The sequence below is a fragment of the Lissotriton vulgaris genome, chromosome 2_1, assembly GCF_964263255.1.
Source record: "Lissotriton vulgaris chromosome 2_1, aLisVul1.2, whole genome shotgun sequence".
Lineage (NCBI taxonomy): Eukaryota > Metazoa > Chordata > Amphibia > Caudata > Salamandridae > Lissotriton > Lissotriton vulgaris.
In genome coordinates this window covers 545,857,244-545,878,404 of record NC_141687.1, presented here as the reverse complement: position 1 = coordinate 545,878,404, position 21,161 = coordinate 545,857,244, and the positions used below count along the sequence as shown (strand labels likewise).

General features: G+C 42.5%; 1 protein-coding gene across 7 annotated transcripts in view; it reads right to left on the bottom strand.

The window, feature by feature from the left end:
• The window catches only part of ADARB1 (adenosine deaminase RNA specific B1), a 947,690-nt gene that overhangs the window by 713,260 nt on the left and 213,269 nt on the right, over nucleotides 1-21,161 (bottom strand). For 5 of the 7 annotated variants that reach the window (XM_086955520.1, XM_086955521.1, XM_086955522.1 and 2 more), the window contains one exon: nucleotides 4,358-4,405. The gene's annotated coding sequence lies outside the window, so the exon portion shown is untranslated. Of the gene's footprint in view, nucleotides 1-1,328; nucleotides 1,418-4,357; nucleotides 4,406-21,161 lie in introns of all 7 variants that reach the window. The other 2 variants (XM_086955524.1, XM_086955526.1) reach the window with 1 other exon arrangement.

Here is a 21,161-nt window from a genome sequence, read left to right as displayed (position 1 = left end):
CTAGATGACCAAACAGAGGTGAGAGCACCAGATGGAATCTGTAAAACACTTCCTGTACTCCAACCACCAATTAGAAAGTACAAGGGGAAGTTGAAACTCCTGAGGCAGCGATCGGGTTCGAGTGCACATAGAGGAGGCTAGCTTTCCACTTGTAAGCTATTGATGTATTGAGGAGGGAAATCAGAGAAATAAATTACCATCTCATGCAGACTTGCGTGCTGAGCAGCTCTGCCATGACATTACAACTGAAGAAGGGTATGAGCCATGTCTGTGCAAGGAGCACACTCAAAGTGGACCACTAAGATATAACTACAGTTGGCACTAGCAGCAAAGAGGCATTAATATATATAAAGCATCTTCCCATTACAATTAACTTATTAATTGACTCTAGCATCTTGAAGCCCGAGCAAAAGGAGTGTAGCATCCACACCCAGAGCGCAGACCAAGGCTTTGGGACTGCAGCACCTCGCTGCACAAAAGAAGTCACATATTGAAGAACAAGTCCCATACTTGTGTAAGGCATCAAGAGACCGAGTGAGGAGTTAACCCCTTCGAGGCTAATGACGAGCTGGGCTCGTCATGGCGCTTACCTGCCGTGCGCGGATGACAAGGCCAGCTCGTCATAAAACAATGAAGAATAATAAAACCCAGCGCAGGACGGGAAAACGCCTAGCAGCCATGGGGTTAAAGAAAATACCTCCTCTCCCCCACCCGTATCTGACTTAGGACAGTCTTTTAAAACAAGCGCTTTGGTTAGGAAACAAAGGAACAGTATGTGATGTTGAGGGAAATGAGATCTTACAGGAGGGGAAAGAGTCTGCACTTCTGAAGACAGGCGCTCCTCCTAGAAAATCATTGGAGCCGCCATTCTTAAGTCAGGCCTGACTGATCTGACCGTAATTAAACCCAAAGAAAGAAAGTTTAAAAGCAAATCAACACCAAAGAAGACCGGAAAAGTGACCAGGAAACAAGTAAAAAAGCAGGAACTAATAGAGTAATAAATAGACTAAACAAGTAAACAAAGTAAACAATGCACAGTCAGCAAAAAAAGAGGAAGAGCAGAAATATGTTCACAGACAGAAAATCACGAAAAACTGCAGTGTCAGACCTGCAACCCCAAACCAGAAGAATCAAATGTTGCCGATAATTAATACGCAAACATTCGCAAAAATCATAAAATAATTACTGCCTGCTCAATCAACGAAGTACCAAAAGGTACGAGTGTTCAATGCTAAACTCCTGCCTATGCAGAACAGACTACAAACAATATACCTTTAACCTAACATCACAAGAAAAAAGGGAAACCAATGGATAAACTCATCACCTACCTTTGCCATGTAATTCAACAAAGTTTCTGCTGTAAGTGTCATTAGACTGTGAATCAGCAAAGGATATCAGTCTGAATCAATCACTGCAACTGTGGGTGACATGGGAAAGGTACACCCTTTGAGAGATTAAGGATAAGATGCATATCAATGATCAGGTTGAAGCAAAAGCAAACTGAGGCAGTAAGGCAGAGAAGAAAGAACAAGCATTTTGGCAAAAATTCACACACCAAACACACACATGCAAGAGTCATTACCGACAATCCAGACCAAAAGACTGACATAGATGCAAAGCAAGAAACCACAGTCCAGTCAAAAAGAGAATGATAGCGATGCAGCAAAACATACAAGCATGGTGTCACATGTCCACCTATGGAACAAACACTGTTAAAAATGTAGGAAGGAATATCATTTTGAGAAAATGTGCAAAAGAGCCTACAAAGAAATTTGCAGAAGACAAAAGACACCACGAAGTGTTGATATCCAAGGGCTGTAAGAGCGAAGAGGAGCAGCTTCTCCAGACCTTAGACGTCATGCACCACATAACAATCAAGGAGATTATCATCCACAATATTGTTCAAAAGCTTACTCTTGTCTTACCAAGGCAGTGACTAATAACCATTCATAGTCTGTGATGAACACAGTACAATGAAAACATATCCTTGTATAAATCTCCTCATGGGTAGTCATCCTGCTTGCTTGATGTTCCACAGAGGAGCATCTTTGAATTACATCTGTGTTACAGAACACAAGAAGATGAACACAAGCTCAGATTTCTTCAAACTGTTGTCAAGGTTTACAACTGGATGGCAAGAGAACCACTAATATGCTTTGGCACGTTCAGGATGACATTTGCTTACAAAGATGGCACTACTGAAGCGAACACATGTAATGCTTAGACCCATCTCGGGTGAATGTCTTCTCAGCTCACATACAGCTGAACAAATACATCGAAGTGACATTTTCTGCATGGTGGACAATGATACACCCATAACTTTCTCAAACTATTCATAGGATTGGGAAAAATGTAAGACTTCACAGAGCACTCGCACATCCATGAGAACATCAAACCAGCTGCACAACAACCCAGAAGACTACGGTTGCATCTTAAGAGAGCAGATGAGGAACTAAAAGAACTACTAAATAGCTGGCATCATTGAGAAGTCTTGAGGACGGACTCCATGGGTAATCACGATAAGAGTGGTATTGAAACGCAACCAATAGGGCAAGGTATGTATGGGCATGACCCAAACACCACCACCTAAGACCTCACCTAATAAACATGATCACACTTCTACATAGAGTCAGAGAATTGTCTTAATTGGACCTCAATAAAGGTACCATCAACTAGAAAGATACAAAGAATCTCACCACATAACATTCACCACACATTTGGGATTATTTCAGTATAAAACACTCAGTTCTGTAGTACCATCAGCAGGAGAGATATTCCAAGAAACCGCCAAGAGGGTCATCAGATCCACTGTCAATGCACTGAACTATAGTCATGACATTCTAGGGTTCGTATCATCTGAGCTCAACAAGACGCTGAACAAGTGTGTGAAATCCTACTTGATGCAAACTTAAACCCGAACACAAAAAATAACTCAAATTCAATGGGGACATTATTGGACAAAGGAATGCGCTGAGATCTAACTAAATCAAGGATCGCAAAAAACTCTTTGACCCCTAAAGACATCAATGATATACAGTCATTTCTAGGATTGGACTATTACTGCTCAAAAGAAAAAGGTACATAAGGGTTTGCTCTTCAAGAGTTAACCAAGCAAGGATGCATCTTTGAATGGGCCTGGGAATGTGAGCATGCATTCCAAGAAATGAAAATGAAACTCATCAGCAGCCCCACGGATAAGGCATATTTTGCCCTGGCTCAACACATTGAACTCACAGTGGAAGCCAGCTCATTAGACCTAGGAGCCATTCTAGCACAACACAGCAAAAGTGACAACTTTTGCCAAATGAATCCTATGTCAGTCATAACATTTCTAAACTAGACAAAAATAGTCTTGTGGTAGTGTTGGCATGCAAACACTACCACATTTTCATCTCTAGAAGCAGTTCAATATAGTGACAGACCATCAGATGTTACTAAAACTAACTGGGAACCTGAAAGCCAAGATGCATACCCAAATTGAACAATGGAGAATCAATCTTCAAGAACATTTGTACACCACCACTCACAAGCCAGGAAAGGCCAATAACACAGGGTACTACAAGTCCCAACATCTGCTGAAGATCTCCAAGAAAACTATTTCATGAGTTGAAGAGTAGATCAAATTTGGTGCAGGCTAAGCAACACCCTGATCCATGTCTTTGCATGCCATTAGGAAAGCCACTGAAATTTACCCCACTTTGACAGAGATCCAGGAAAGGACACAAGAAGGATGGAGGTGACGAACTTAAAATGATTCTCCATCACCAGACGTAGCTATCAAAGAATTACCACCTTTCCGGCAGATATAGAATGAGCAGGCCATAACTACACATGACATCCTACTGCGTGAGATCTGAATAAATATCCACACGGCCCTCAGAAGAAACATTTCTATTTTGGAACATGGAAGGCACCAAGTAACTGTAGCGACCAACAGAATACTCTAGGAGAGTGTGGTTTCCCAGCTGCTGCTGTCACTGCCACTGCTGTTCCAAATGCCCGCTGTCACAGAGGGTGTCAGCAGCGCCCTGCACTTGAATACTTTGGGCCTTTACAGTCAAGAAAATGTATACTCATGATCATAGATGAGTAGTCACGTTTTTCCACAGCAAAGCAAGTAGCATCGACCAGGGCAAAGAGTTATACCTTCAAGTTATACCTGCACTGGACGAAATCTTTGCAATCTAAACAAACCGATTCGTGTTTCCAACTGACACGGACTTTGAAATTGCTCTGTGAATAACTTTTCGAGCCATCACCTTACAATGACTTTTACAGACATGCCTGACTTGCTTTCTCAATGACTAACAACACACCTATGGTGGCGAAATATGGTTACTTAGTGGATGTCAGTTACCTTGAACTCGGGGGTTTTCCTTTTTTGTCCTGGTAGGAGCTGTACTTCCTGCAGAGAAAAAAAAAACAAATATATTCAAATTTGCACTACGTTTAGTAGTCAAAGTATTCTGTCTAATACTATTGTGCAATTAAGCATCATGGCTGATTGTATTTTATTAACCGCACACGTTTTGGACTTCCATAATAAAATACAGAGGAATAGGGGGGTAAAGGAAAGAAAGAGAAGGTTAAAAAGAAAGGATAAGAGAAAACGAGCAGGTATGTAAAAGGTGAAAAAGGATAGAGAACAAAGATTGACCGGAGGAAGAAACAGTTGGAAAATTGGAGTGGAAGAAAGAGGAAGACGAAAAGGAGAAATAAGAAGAAAAAGAAAAGATTAAAGAATGAAATACAGAAAATGAAGAAAGGTGGTGAGGATTAAGAGGGAAGAGAGCAGGTTTGAGAGAGGAAAAGGGAAAGATAAAATAACGCAAGGAGAATGGGGGGGGAGGCAGAAATAGTAAGGTAGGAAAGAGGGTGGGGTGGCAAAGGAGAGGGGAAAATAATGATGGGGAATACCGAGAATGAAGTAGAAGAGAAATAAGGGCGAGAGTGCTTGGAGGGTGGCCCGAAGAGGGTTGAGGTACGAAGGGGAGGGGGGGGTCGTTGGAACGGAGAAACAAGTAACAAAGGGGATAAAGGGAGAGAAAGAGCAAAGGGCGAAATAAAAATTAAAATGTGCAAGGAGCAAATAGCCAGGAGTCAGAGAAAGGAAGAACACATTAACCAAACGTAGTGAGATGCTTAGGGGCAGAATAATGGGTTTATCAGGGAAACAAAATCCCAGCAACCACGTCAATAGATAAAGCACTCTTGAGAAAGCACAACTTACAAGCACACCTTAAATTGTGGGCACAGGGTATTACAAACGTTGCTGTACGAAGGATCGAATCCTTGCTCGACAAATCAGAAAGCATTCCTAAAAATTAGGTACAAAACTAATTATGCTAGCATGATCATCTTTGCCACTTGCAGGCATTTATTATAATTTAGTCCATGCTAAAACAGTTTATTGCTTTGTTACGGCAATTAAATACTACAACCGCAGCTAAAGGGGTGAGCATAGCACAACTCAGATGGCAAAACCACTCAGAGCCTTACAAATAGTTAACCTTCACCCCCCCCCCCGCCCCACCCCTCACAAAACACCCTTTTTCTAGTCTTTTTACTGCAACTCTTCCCCATTCACCGTAAACCAAGGCCCAAGCAGGTATATTTGTTTAGGTTGAGAAGCCCCAAATCTCTTAAACTCCCACCCAGGCCCTGCCTGCTCGGATCTTCTGTGCACTTGGATAATATTGACGGTCAGAGATCCCAGTTCATCACAGGAGCTGAGGAAGGGAGCCTGGCGCAGCCGCTGCAGCGGAGGAGCTTCTGGAGGATTCAGGCATCACTGCCTCCAATGAAGCACCATCAGTGAGATCACCACTTTACTGCACACTATACCAAACTCCACATGTGTGTAAATAGCATATGGTGAATGGAGGGGGGAGGGGGGAGGGGGAGTAAGGTTTGTTGGGTTTATAATCACCCCACTTACTGGAGTTTCCCGACTGAAGGGTATCCATTCAACTCAATCACAACCTATACCTACTCGCCACAAGTGATCACAACAGAACACACTACTAACTCTAAACACATTTCTGAGATACCACAGATGGCCATGCAACTCTTCTGGGGCCACAACAACCTATTTTATCTATTAGAAAGTCCTCTCTGTCTATACCAGTAGATGCCATTTATTTGGGGAGAGAAAACAGCACATCCAAGGTTTCTCACTAGGCAACTCCCTTCCTATATTCGTTTGGACAGACGCCCTGTTCCAAGATGTACAAGGGCTGTAAAAACACACTGTCTCAGTTTTCTGGTCAGTAACACATGTGAATCCAGGATCCTATGTTCTGCCTCATAACCAGACTTTGACACCTTTATATGTGCATTCCTTTGAATAAGCATTGGAGCAACTTTTTATCTGTACTAGCTCCATTTAAAAAGAAATTTAATTTTAAAAGGGTGCATTGTTTGTATCTGACTTCATTTTGTACGACAAAAACAAATGAACGGCATACATTTCTGTTTGTGGACAAAGGATAAAGATCAGTATTATTGGGCCAACATAAATGCATATTTTAACACTTAGCCTAAAACAACGAGCAGACAAAACAACCGCAATGGGCCAATGATTTGCCAAACTGTAAGCCAACAAGGGCTGCATGGGTGATGAGAAGCAGACTCGCGAATAACTCTGGTGGTGTGTGCAAGCATTTACTAGCAAGGATTGATAAAGGACTATGCACACATTTTAGAAAGAACAGTAGTCTCCACTTTGGAAGACCTACCTTCAACAGAGAAATATCCTGTAAACATAAATCTCCGAAAAAGGCGTCAGTGAAGACTTATGTGAAAAAATAACTGAATACACTGGGGTGAACAAAATATGGATTCCACTTGTAAAGATAGGTGGTTACACATGCAGGTGGAATGTAGCCTTGATTAAGGTACGATCTAAATACATACTTGCACACAGGAGCACATCAAAAGAAATACATATAAACATTCATGCATAAATTCATATAAACATACACAATCACTGACTTGATTTTTCAAATAAGTAGTGTGAATTTTCTTTGAACATTTAAATCCAAGTCATGGACTTTGACAGCAGAAACATTCTAATGAAAGTCTATTTATATACCAAAAAATATTTTCAACAGGACCGTAGGTTATAGAGCCACTGTACTATAAGTGTAGAGAAAGAGAATATGTAAAATAAATTTGCCGTGCAGAAATAATACCTATATATTTTAATTGAAGCAGTTAGGTGCTGAAGGTTTAAGCCCTCAAAGCCCTTCAGTTGCTCAAGTGGTTAAAAATGTGTAGAACTCAACAGTCAAGCCACAGAGTAGAACAGCCTTAAAGGCCAACACCTTAAGAGGATTAATAGAAATATCCCACAACAATAGAGCGCATTGAAGTTATTAAGAACAGTCTTAATACACGCTCAGCCCCTATGAAAGTACCGACAGAGTTAGAATTACTGGAGATAGCACCTACTACCAACTACTTTATGTTTAATGGTAACTGCTATCAACAATGCTTCGGTACATCTATGGGAGTCGTTTCTGCTCCAATTGCAGCTAATCTGCTTGTGGGCAAATTCGAATCTGATTTTGTCCTTACCAATCAAAAACCCTTCCAGGTGAACATCAAGTGCTGGGAGAGGTACAGTGACGATATTTGCATGGTGTTGATGGGTGACCTCATGATCTTTATTAATACTTGAATGAATGCCAACCCTTTCTGCAATTTACATCTAATCATGACACGAACACCATACCTTCCCTTGATATCAAGATTAAACATCTCGACAGTCAGCTCATTGTGTCCCTCTACAGGAAGCCCACTGAACACAACACATTATTACAATATATAAGTTTCCATCCTCGAGCTATGAAAGATGGACTTCCATTTGGCCAATTCCTCAGGCTTCGTAGGAACTGCTCATTAAAGGAAGACTTTATGTTTTAGAGAAAGGGTAATTCTGAACAATAAATTACGTGAGAGATTACCGCAAACGCCGGATTAGAAATTCCATGAAGAGAGCTTGGTTCAGTCTAAGGTAACAGATCTTACAAAAACATACTAAAGCCAAAATGAACAAAATTGTCTGTGTGACTAAATTCTGTCCCAACACAACACAAAGAAACTCCCCTCCACACAAGAAAGGGCAGAGGCCAGAGGGGATTCCAATGAAAAAACAGCTTTATTAGGCAGATACAGCAATGCAATGGTGGCGTATGCATTTCGGCGTTATGCCTTCCTCAGCGCCTTGCATCGCGTGAACCGCTTACACTTGAATAGTCCCATTCCTGTGCCTTCTTTGAAGTAAAAAAGTCTGGGTGCTCCTCCCCCTAGCGGAGTTGGCTCACCTGTTGGTTACTTTAGCAACATGGCAATGAACGGACTCCAACTCCCAGAATGCAAGGAGTAAGTGCATCTGGGTCGGCGGTGTGGGGGATGTGGGATAGACTCACAGGAGCAGTGTCCAGTTGGTGCAGGAGGGAAGTGTGGCTATGCACCGAAATCTGCCAGAGTTCACCAGCTCCTCCTTGGATCCCCTCGGTCCGCTGCTACCTCGAGGTCCAGGTAGGCAATGTAGGCAGGGACAGCCGTAGGCTACAGCGTCCTGTTGGAGGTAAAATACCTCGCTCCACCCATGCTGTCCTGAACTGGGAGGTGGACACTGGATTTATCGGTACCCCGAGCGGTAACATCGCTGAGCCCAGCGACGAAGTGCCAGTGAAGTCTCCAGGTCGCTTGCTGCAGCGGGGCCATCTGTTATGCTCCTCTGGCCGGAGCATAAATATCGCGAAACTCCCCTCCAAACAAGAAAGGGCAGAGGCCAGAGGAGATTCCAATGAAAAAACAGCTTTATTAGGCAGATACAGCAATGCAATGGTGGCGTATGCATTTCGGCGTTATGCCTTCCTCAGCGCCTTGCATTGCGGGAACCGCTTACACTTGAATAGTCCCATGCCTGTGCCTTCTTTGAAGTAAAAAAGTCTGGGTGCTCCTCCCCCTATCTGAGTTGGCTCACCTGTTGGTTACCGTAGCAACATGATATATATATATATATATATATATATGCCACAGACTCGATCCAAATCGCCGAGCCCCCACTGCATGGGGTGTCTCGAGGAGAAGAAACCAGAGTCGACCCAGGAATGCAAGTGAGTAATTTAAATGTTTATTTCAGCGAGAGCGCAACCTGCCAGCATGACGTTTCGGCCTGCCCAGAGGCCTTGATCACATGACGCCACAGAAGAAGGAAACCTCTTTTTAAAGTACAAGTGCATTGAAACTGACACACATGATTGGATGTCGTAAAACACAGCGTAATGGGCAGTGATAACAGACTGATCATTGTATTGCAAGACAAGTTCAAGGTTAGAGCCTGCCACAAGTCTTTCAAAATGAAACACAACACATTAGATTAAAGATGGCTTCAACGCCCTGTCTAAAATCAATATGTACATGAATAAATTCATTTTTATATATATAGCAGCAATTTTTGTGCTAGTGCAATGATAGAAATAACTGTGCAAATACGCAAATGACTCATGTCCTTGAGTAGGTACCTCATTCATCTGGTCAGAATATCAGTAAAATACAAAAATAAATAAATAAAGCTCTACCCAATGAGAAATTGCAATTTATATGTCTGTATATAAAATGAGATAAAAGTTATAAAATATCCTGTTACTAAAATATCATACAACAGTTAAATACATATTGCTAAGTCCCTTGTCACAAGGACAGTTCTCTTTATTGCACTTATGATATTAATGTGCAAAATGACGCCATATGCAAAACAAACCTGCCCAAATGGGCATATTATTCAAACATGTCCCCATTATGAGTTTTGTGCCTAACCAATCATGTGCAAAATAGTGCAAAAATGTGTACGTGAATAATTTGTGAAGTTAAAAATATTTTTGATATTCAGTAAGTACATGTGACTTCAATAGCGGAACCAGGCTAGTACAAATAAGAGGGGAGAACACAAATCATATGGAAACCCAGGGCCAGATGGTAATCGAGGCACTGGGAAAGCAACTGCCTATTATTGTAGTTTTTGTCATAATCTCAGTAATGAAATGGATCTCAGAGCTGGAAACTATAGACACGTGTGGAAGTCTTCAGTCGCATTGAGGCCTGAGAGGGTCTTGCAATCCAATTCCACGATATACTTTGTTTCTAAGGCTCGCAGAATAGCCTCCCTATTGCCACCCCTTCTCAAGGGGGCAACGGCAGCTATCAGAAAGTACTGCAATAGCCGGCTTTTGTTGTCATGCTTATCTTTGAAGTGTCGAGTGACTGGATACGCGGCATCATTGGTGTTAATGGCCCTGATGTGCTGGAGTATCCATTTGTGGACCTACAACTTGGTACTCCCAGCATATTGCAGGCCACACAGACACTCCAGCACATAAACAGGGTATTCAGTCTTGCAAGTCAGTTGTTTGCCAATGGGTCGAGGAATGTCAGAGAATGGTGTGACAAACTCAGTCTTGCTAACCCCATGCTTGCAAGCTTTGCAGCTGGCACATTTCCTGAAACCCTTACTGGCCTGCAACCAAGTACTGGGAGACACCACCTCAGGGCTAGATTTTACCAGAGCCTCGCTCATAGAGCGTGCCTTTCTGAAAGCTATTGCCGTTTTGATGCCATTAAATCACCGATAACTGGATCATTACGCACTAAACTCCAATGCTGGTTAACAATTTTGCTTAAGCCCCTGTGCTGTCTGTTGTAAATCCAGATTAATCTGGTGGGCTGTTTTGGTTTACCGGAGTTAGCTGTCTGACTTTTCTTATGAATTAGGGCATCTTTCCTCGAAACTGAATTAGCTTTTCTGATAGCATTGTCTATAGCAGCAACAGTGTAGCCTCTTGTCAAAAACCTTATTTTGCTGGCCTCATGTGCTTGACTACATTGCAACTCAGCGCTGCAAATACGTCTGACACGCAGCATTTCCCCATAAGGGATGCTGCGTATAACATGCGCCGGGTGATGACTTTAGGCATGCAGCACCGTGTTGCCCGCCGTAGGTTTTCTATACAACATGGTTTCAAGTTTCCCATTGATTACCTCAATCTCAATATCCAAAAAAAAAGCCTTTGTCTGACTGATGCTGGAGGTAAATGACAAATTAAAAGGGTTGGTATTGATCAGCTCAATGAATGCGATGGCCTGTTGGTGGGAACCGCGCCAAATCAAAAATATATAATCGATATATCTATATCAATGCACAATGTGTTCAACACAGATATCATGATGGCAGCCATAAAGGACCTGCCTCTCCCAGTAGCCCATATGGAGACAGGCATAACTGGGAGAAAAGCAGGCCCCCATGGCAACACCCCTAATCTGCTGAAAATGTTGGTTATTGAACATAAAGTAATTGTTGTTAAGGCAATAGGTAATCCTGGCTAGTAGCATCTTGTTGTGTTCTGACATCTGTATAGGTCTGTTGCCCAAGTAGTATTGGACCGCCCTCACACCATCATGATGGTGGATGCTGGTGTATAATGATGATACATCCAAGGTTATAAGCCAGCAGTCTGAGTCCCAAGTAACACCAGAAAGTTTCCTCAGAAAGTCGCTAGAGTCCTGTATGAAGGATGGCAGACTACATACAAATTCCTGGAGGAATGAATCTATATATAAAGTGGGGTTTTCCAACAGACCATTGCGGGCAGAAATGATCGGTCTGCCAGGTGGTCTCTCGGGGTTTTTGTGGACCTTGGGAATTAGATAGAGGACAGGGGTAACTGGATGTTAATTTTTTAGAAACTTAAATTCATCCTGACTTAATAGTCCCGAACAGCGCCATCCCATCAGCTGAGAATAGAATTCTGCTTGGGCTTTCCTCACCACGATGGCATCACAATGCTTATAACAAAGCGGATCATTTAATTGAAGGAGCGCTTCTTCCATGTATAATGTTCGAGGCCACAAGACGACATTACCACCTTTGTCCAACTGTCGGATTATGAGGTTACTGTCCCCTTGTAATTTTTTTAACCAAGATGACATAGTTGTTGTTCTGTATCAGATATTGACGTTTGTTTTTCAATGTCGCGACATACAAAGCTTTAATTTCCTTGATAGCCAGTTCATGAAAAATGTCAATATTATCATGCAGTATTAGGGGCGTAAAAGTAGACCGAGGTTTGAAGTTGGTAAAACCCGGGGTGTTCAGAACTATATGTTCTTCCATAAGGTCTGAGCTAAATTGTTCAATGCGTAATGCCTCCAAATTTTGCATCAGTTCCAGATCATTGACACTAAGACCTGGCGTTGCATTGGCTCTTGTTGGTCGGGTGGAAGCAGGCTGGAATTTATTGCAAAGAAAATATTTCTGCAACTTCAGTTTGCGAGTATATTTAAAAAGATCAATTCTGGTCTTTGCATAGTCGAAGTTGCTCGCTGGACTATATGATCGACCCAGCGACAAAGTTTGGAGGTCAGATTTTGTGTGAGTGGCTTTGTTGAGATTGATCACTGAAGGCTCACTTGATGTATGAGGGGCTGTGCTTACTTCTTGTTGTTGTTCCATCTCCTGGAGTAATTTCTTTTCTTTGGTTTTGCGCTTTGCACAAGCTTGTCGGCGCCTGCGACGCTTTGTGTTGTTGTTTTGGCGTTGTTCTGATTGGGTCTTCTGGGTGGTAGGGTTTCGTGCCTGTCCTGTCGCAGGCAATCCACCTCCTGCGCCAGCAAGAACCGGGTAAACCCCAAGTGGGGGTCACCTCTAGTTGCCTCTGTATCAGACCCACTATCAAGCATGGAACTCAAATCAGAAACAGAAGAACCCAGGAGCGGAGCCACAGTGGTACTTGGGGTGGCCTGCATGGAAGGAGGGGCGCGGGAAGCAGTTGCTGCTTTAATGGCGTCAAATTTCCTGGCGAATGTAAAGATACGCCCTTCCTGGTAATCTATCTTATCGTGCTGGAACTTGAAGGCCTTCCTCTTTTTGATAATCTTCTCCGTCTACCCAACATCTCAGCTCTTAATTTCGTACATTCCACTGCTGCCCCAGCATCCAAAGCGTCAATTTCACCATTTAGTTCCTCAATTTGCATTTGTAGTGCGGCACGGTCACTCTGTGTATTTGACAAAGATGGTAACTAGTCTGCGCGATGAATCTAAATTGCATTCTGCCCACTCTTTAAGCATGTTGGGATCCGGAAGCTCGTAACTAGGAGCAAGCATAATTCTTATATACACACACACATATATATGTAAATAAAAATTAGTTTCTGAAGTGCAGTCATACACATAATGTGGATTTCTAGATCCAAATACCGGTGTAACCTACTTACATGGAGCACAAGGAAGTACACTACTTCACGCCTGTTCAACTGGTTGCCGTGTTTACTGGGTCACGGCTTCAGCTGTACACTCAATTCCTTCATTAGGCAAAAAACAGCTATTACAGTCCAGTATGCTGATTACAGCTATTCCGGTGCGGGACACTGATTACAGCTCAGCGTAATGGGGACTTGTAGTATAATGGCGGGAAAAAAAAAATCAGAAGAGAACCATGAGGGGCGCTTATTTTCCAACATTTATTTTCAAAAAATACTTTACAAAGATCAATTTCTTTCACTCAGTCACAAAAGCGTAGGACTTCAAGTACTGAATGTTAGGCTGGGGTAACATTTTCATTGGTGTCAGTTCTGATTTAGTCCAATCCGGTATGAAAGTAGTGCTCAATTGTGATAGAAGTGCTCAATCGGTTGGCCATTTTTTTCATCTCTAAAAGCGGAGGGGTGTTCTGGGAAGCAGGAATGTGAGATGTACCCCTTATGCCAGCAACTATACAAATGTTCTTTTATGCATATCGTGAGAGGGAGTCGGGTGACAACTCGAAAACATCCCCTCGAGCCCCACAAAGACATCAACAAATATATTCCATGGAAAGCGAACGTGTACATTTTACTCTTCCGGAATTTTGAAAGAACAATAAAAAAATCAAAATAATTAAGTCTGAGCTTTCAAATTAATCATGAGCAGCATTTCTAAAACTATTTTAGAACAGAAAAAACCCCAAAGAACTAAGCTCCTGGTTGGAAGCACGTCCCTCGCAGCTTGGAATCACTGCTCTAGGAGTACCACGTATAGCCAGAGCTCTCAATATCTCCCAATAAGGGTCTCTAAGTGATGCAAAGTAGCCTCAAGCAGTACACTTCACGTGGGTTTTATTTCCCGGTCATATCCTGCTCTCATCAAGGGCTTGGCTAACTCGCAGCATGAAAATGGCTCCGAGAACATGAACATAGGACATTTCCTCGCACACACAGGCCTCTTTCCACTCCTCAGCAGAGCGTACAAGGATGTTGTGGGGCTGCGTGACTGAAACAGAAGGCAAGTCGAAAAGTGTTATATCCTAGGATTCCTAGTCCTGGCTGCGCAGCCTGCTTGAGTGTGATGTCATAGAATGTTGGGTGTGTGTGCATGCTTTGAATGAGTGACCAGTTAGATTGAGTAGGGCTGAGCAGCAGGATGCTGCTCCCGGTGGGGCACCCTGTACCAACTTACTTGAACCATTAAATCTACTTAACTGCATCTCTGGCTCCTGGTCTACCTATCATGACAGTACTTCTTGAGTTACAAAAAAAGTTCTGAAGTTGAACTTTATTTCAACACAGGTGGCAACGGCCGCATCTAGAAATCAAGTGGCAGAGTGACCAACAACTATCTAAAGCAGGGTAATGTGGGACCCCCGAATAATCCCCGATGACACAGGAACTCACACAGTAATAGAAAGAGACAGGCACAGCAAGTTTCAATATAAATACAAGCCTCTACCATCCAGGACAAGGTACAAGGCATAGCTTCCCTTGTTCAGTCTGCAGGTGTGGGGAAGGGTCGAGACTTTGGTTGAGAGAGAGTGGAAGAAGAACCGGAAAGGAGCAGGCCTCAGTAGTAGAAATCCTCGAGCAAAATCCAGTTGTTTGCTGTTTTTTCGTTTCCAGTGGACAGAGAAGTTTGCAAATGGAATCAGAAGCAGCCGTGCCTAAGCGAGTTAATACGCGATAAACATGCTTTTACAATGCACAAACACTTGTGCCTTTTATTCGAGTACAGCAGCAGGGTGACCCCAATTCATGTCTCCTTGGAACTCTGCTGCCACACCAGCTTCGCTCTACAAACTGGCGAAGAAGCGGCAAGGCAATACACCTCTTCAAAGAAAAGGATCTTTTGACTGTTTTCCACAGCACTTGGAACATCACCAGTGAGGGGTCTGACAGAGTATTTTATTGCCAGGTGGGTACAGAAAGATAAACATGCCATGTTTTCCAAGACTAAGGTTTTGGCAGTTCTGTGCAGAGCCAGAAGGGGAAAGAAAGGCCCTTGGAACTCGACCAGTTTTCTTTTAGTGGTGATGCTACTCAAGGAGAATTCAATATATTGTACTGGGTTGGTGCTGCTTATGGGGATAAATGGAGAAAAGCTGCATTAGCACCAAACAGGTTAGGTCACCAGGATTATTTTGCGGCTCAGAGGAAGCCGTAGCTTAGATTCTGCACACTGACAAAGTGTAAATCACATAAGCAGAAGAACCAACGGCGGAACATTCTCCAATTCTTTCACCGTTTTAACTATCAAGGGTAGATCGTGTTCGTCCATTTCAGTCATTTGTTGCCAACATTAAGCAAGAACCAAAGTAGAGGTACATAAATAATCAAGAGCGCTAAATGGTGGCCTAGATACCAAGACCAGTGCCGTAACCATCCACCTGCACTCTTTAGTGCCCCAGGAGTTTAAATATCAGCAGACCGACGGCAACCGTAGTCCGACCGACGGCAACCGTAGTCCGCAGTGCAGGGGATCCTTTTAGATCCAATGAATAATAATAATCCACATTTGTAAAGCGCGAACAATCACCCGTAAGGGTCTCTAGGCGCTGGAGGCAGTCGGGAAGATTAAGCAAGCTATTGCCCAGAGTCACATGGTGCTGGGCTAATCTACCGCCGGCACCGGGGATCGAACCGTGATCCCCAGATTCCGGAGTCAGTCGCCCTGGCCGCGGCGCCACACCTCTTCTAAATGGAACAATCGTGCTGAAAGTCCACCCTGGATCAGACAAAGATACACTGCAACCATCCTTAAAACTAAGTGGCTAAATGTGTAAAAATGGCAAAACAGAACGTGACAAGAAAATGTAGTCTATGGAGTAAATTGCTGATTTTGAAAACAGTCTGCGTGATTATGAGATTTGGGCAAATCACAATCTTTCTGTGCCTAAAAATTAATCAAGTGAAAGGTAACAATTTAAAATATGTGAAATGTAACCGAGTAAAACCCCAATTCTAGGTCAGTACCAGGAGGCAAGGATTATGCCATCGCTTTATTCAGATTTTTTCAAAGCAGCCATATTTATAACAGTATAACTACCTTTCCCATCATACACAGGGAAATAAGCAGAAAAAACAACAGTAACATAATAGTCCAGTCGGGGCTCAACATAACCCTTTTCAGCCTCCATTAGCATGAACTCGTCCTCTTTCTTCATGGAACGAAAGCAGACGATATACCACCTCATTCCTGTTTGGACTACTCCTATCCAGCTAGAATCCATAGAACGAGAATTCAAACCAGGACCTCAGGCAAATCAACTAGCATTGCAATGCACATAAACACGTAGCATATGAATAAACCAACCATTGCAATTCAATTTAGTTTAGAACACAATCACATTATCTGAACTAAAAACATGTTACTCACACCCACAATGGAAATTCCAATAAAGAGGGTGGGCGAATATTACAAAGCAAACTGGATGAATTAATCCTAGTCTCTGTGTCCTTAGTAGAATTCAAAACTACTGTAAAATTGCTAGGAAATTTTTCATTCCATGTCAGGACCTGGTGGCGAGGAATATGCCAGTTTAAAGCTGGTCTACCACCAGGGTCACAATGGAGGAAACTGAATTTGAAGTAAAACCTCAAGCAGGTTGAATCCAAAGACCAGTCTGCAACATTTATATTAATCTACAAGCGAGCCCCTAGGGTGAATACTTTTGACATCATAGCCCCTCTGGTAGAATGAACGCCGAACACCTTCATGACGATATCCACTTCTTGCATGGTCCAGAATACCCAACAAGCAATGGAGGGAGAGGAGAAAGCCTTATAAAGGGCAATGAGTAATGGTCGCTCTCTATGGGACGAAGTGTGTGTAAATATATATATATGTATATATATCTCTTAAGTTAAGGATGGTTAGGGAAAAAAGTGTGTGCTACTGCCAGAAGAAAACAAACATCATAAATTGTTTGATACCACAAATTATCTACCAAATGGTAGACAGTCGGATACCACTACACTGGGCGGATGCAGTGTCCCCATCACTCCAGATCAGTGCGTTTAGACAACATACACCTGGCTTTGCCAGGAGTTCTCGTCCAAGGGCTAAATTCAATGCAGTTCCACGAGCAATGTAGATGAAGATGCTTATGTCTTTGTCAATTGGAATTGCTCCTCCCTTGTTAGCACATTACTATGCAAAGTAGGAGGGATTAAACAGCATTGTGTACCCTTTCCTTGGTTTAACTATTCCTTATTATTACTTAAGAAAAAATGTAAACAGCTGGAACAAGCATGGTGAAAGACTTCTAGGGAGGAAGCCAAACGTAATTTAAAAGTAGCCGCTAAGAAGCATGCAAAAGTCTGCTGTAAAACACGGGTGGATTACTACTCCAATAAAATTTCTAATGCTTTTAATTCATCCAGGGAGCTCTTTAGGATTGTGAAATCTCTTCTAGACCCTTTGCAAGCTTCCTCACCTACCTCTCTTTATCAGACTAACTGTGAGGATATTGCTACATTTTTCTGTTCCAAGATTGCTGGTATCTATTTCTCCTTGGCCACAGATAGTGGCCTGGAACAAAGAGTTGGCACAGACATCTCTTGCAATTCTAGCTCATCCAAATTTTGCCGCATAGATCCTGGGAAGCGAGAGTCATTATTAGGCTCCATCAGATCATGCTCACCAAAGGATGCCCTTCCCTTCAATCAGATGATTAACATACTCTCTCTCCTTACTTATTACAACTCTTTAATACTCCTCTGGAAGACTGCAGAGTTCCCTAGAAACATGCCACGGTTATCCCTCTATTAAAAAAAAATCACTCTAGATCCCAAGAAATGGGCACATTTTCACCCCATTTCTCTTCTATTAGTCTATGTTAAGATAGCAGAAAAGCACATCACTAGCCCGCTCTCTAGGTTTGTGAAAACCTCTGGGATACTACAAGTTTCTTAATCAAGTTTCTATACTGGATTTGGTACAGAAATCGTCTTTTAGATGCAGTAGAGCATCTTGAAAAACAATTGATTCTTGGGGGCACAGCAGAGCTCATTCTTTTAGATCTTTGGGCAACATTTGACATAATATCACATGCAGTCCTGTGTCAGAGGCTAAAAGACAGTGGCCTCCAGGAGTCTGTTCTTTCCTGGCTATCTTCTTTTATACAGGACTATACCTTTCATGTCTCTAGTAAGTCGAATGAATCGTCCATCTTCCATCTGTCATGTGGGGTTTCACAAGGCTCCTCCTTAAGTCTGACACTGTCTAATGTATACGTCAGGCCTCTTGCACATCTAGCTGAAGGCTATGACTTAACAATCTTTCTGTAAGCGGACGATACGGAGATCATGGTCACGTTCAGTAACAACAAAGAAGATGGCTCCACCAATCTTCAACTCTGCTTGTCCGAGGTAGCTGGTTGGATGAGGTGTAATTCTTTTAAATTAAATGGCGACAAAATCGATTAATGAATAGCTGGAAATCAACCACAGCTTTGGGGTTCCCAGTGGTGGCCTACTGACCTAGGTCTGTTAATCACCCCTTGTAAGGTGTCAAAAATGCTGGGTATATGGTTGGATTAGAAGCGCTCTATGGATACTCAAGTGTCTAAAATGGCTTCCTACTGCTTCTGGCTATTTAAGTACCTTAAGAAAATGCTCTGGCTCCTTCCACTGCCTGGACAAAAAATCTGTGCTCCAAGCCTTAATTATATCTAGGCTGGTCTACGGCAATGTGCTCTATTTAGGCACTCCTAAAAAAACTCAGTAAAGGCTTCAGCTGGTGCAAAATTTTGCACCCTGTTTTCTCTGCCATGTGCCTCAGCAGTAGAGAAGCGAAGCCACTTTCAAAACACCATGCTTTATGCACAAGGCTCTATATAAGGGAATGGCCCACTATATCTTAAGAAGTTGGTGCAGCGCTACTCTCCTCTGAACAAACTTCTTTCGGGATATCAGCCTTGATACTGTAGCCCACTATCAATGCATTATACAAGGTGGCAGGTCTTTTTCTGTTTTGGGACCAACTCTATGGAACTCTCTTCCATGACTTTTTAGCTGATCGTCATTGGTGGAGTTTCGAAAATTGCTGACATCTTGGTTGTTCTAAGCTTCTGTACTGTCCAGTCTTTATAATTAGCCCCAGGAATGTCTTTATAATTAGAGCTGGGAAACTGAGTAGCCATGCCTTTTTAGAAATACATATTGTATTGCAATCCAAGCCACTTTAACAGTGCCATGTGCGTGCCCCTGAAAGCTCAAGTTCCATCCAATTGTAAGCTTAATACTTTATGCATTCCACTGCGCATTTCTTTAGGCAGGTATGCTGCTGTTGACTTAGGCATTGGAATAAATAAACAAAATAATCACAGCTGCATGGAGGTGAAACACTTTCTGTGGAAGCAAACAACTTCTGCCCAATCAAAACATGTAACTCTGTCCACCAATGTGCGCAGAGCCCACACCTTTCTCTGTACTACCCCAGAAAGCTATTTTTAGGTGACCGCATGTGTTGTCAAGCCAGACCTAATAAAAATGAGGCAGTGCCATAAAATATAAGAAATGAACAGTACTGAGAAAAGTTCCAACTGTGGTGGTTCACTTGAGCACCTGTAGGTACTCCAGACATTGGAGATTCAGTGTAAATCTCTGAGGTATTAGAGGAAAGGAGAACATTCATGATGGAAAGTGCACCTAAAATATTAATCTCTAACTCTTATTTTAACAGGATTTCTCCAACATGCCACTTGCATGATAAATAGCCACTGGGAAAAACATTAAGCAATGATAGGTTAAAAGAAGTACATGCAGCAAAGAGCAACACAAGGAGACGAGCAAAGTACATGATTGAGACAAGAACGCAGGGGGCTGGGGAGAAGCACAAGTGAAATTGAGTGAGAGTAACACAAGTTGGGGAGAAGTAAACGAGGGCAGGAGCACTTCTGGGAGGAAAGAGTAACATGAAAAGCAGGGAGAAGTATACCAGAGACAGCAGGCCATGTGGAAAAGCAACCCAAAGCACAGGAATGATCATGGGGGGGTGAGGCACATGAGGGTGAGAGATGAAAAATGCATATACCCTCTTGGAGAACTTAACCAAAAGAAATACTACTGGAGTACTTAACCAAAAATGTCAACTATTCACTAAAAGCGAGCAGTGGAAGGATACCAATCAGCCAAACAAAGATGGTAAAGAGGCTGTGCTCCAGGGGAGGGGCATAATAGTGTGAGCAACAGTGGTCTCATGCATAGAGGAATTTCAAAGCAAGATTCAATATAGACACAATGGAAGCTATATTATATATTGACTTGCCCAGCCGGGCAGCGGTCCAATATTTAATTTTCAACAACAATTTCCAGAAAGAATACCTTCAACAATTTCTTAGAGATGGGCACAAGCCTGTACCCAAACATTTACAGATTGCCATGGTTAGCAGAGTGGACAGAAGGTAGAGCAAGATTCTTAGGCAAAAGCTATTATATTCTGTAAATATACCAATAACAGCACTTTCATTCACACCATTACTGAAATTACAGTAATTAATACACAACACAGTATATGGTGTAGTAATTGTCGACGGCGTTTCGATCCCATTAAAAGGTTACAGGGATCATCATCAGGACTGAATAAAGCCTAATTATTCCTAGCCATGATAGCCTAAAGGAGAAGGAAAAAATAAAGAGATTTGTCCAAGGGAGGACGCATATTAGGAAAAGCTTCAAGCTTACACTGTACATAATATTTACAGTAGGACATGAGTGACATTCCGTGTCGCCTTATGGGCCTAAATGAACAATTTTGTGCACACGACGTGAGGTGCAGTTTATATACAATTTAAAGAAAGTTAAAAACTACCACTTTTTTTTGGGGGAGGAGCCAAGATGGCG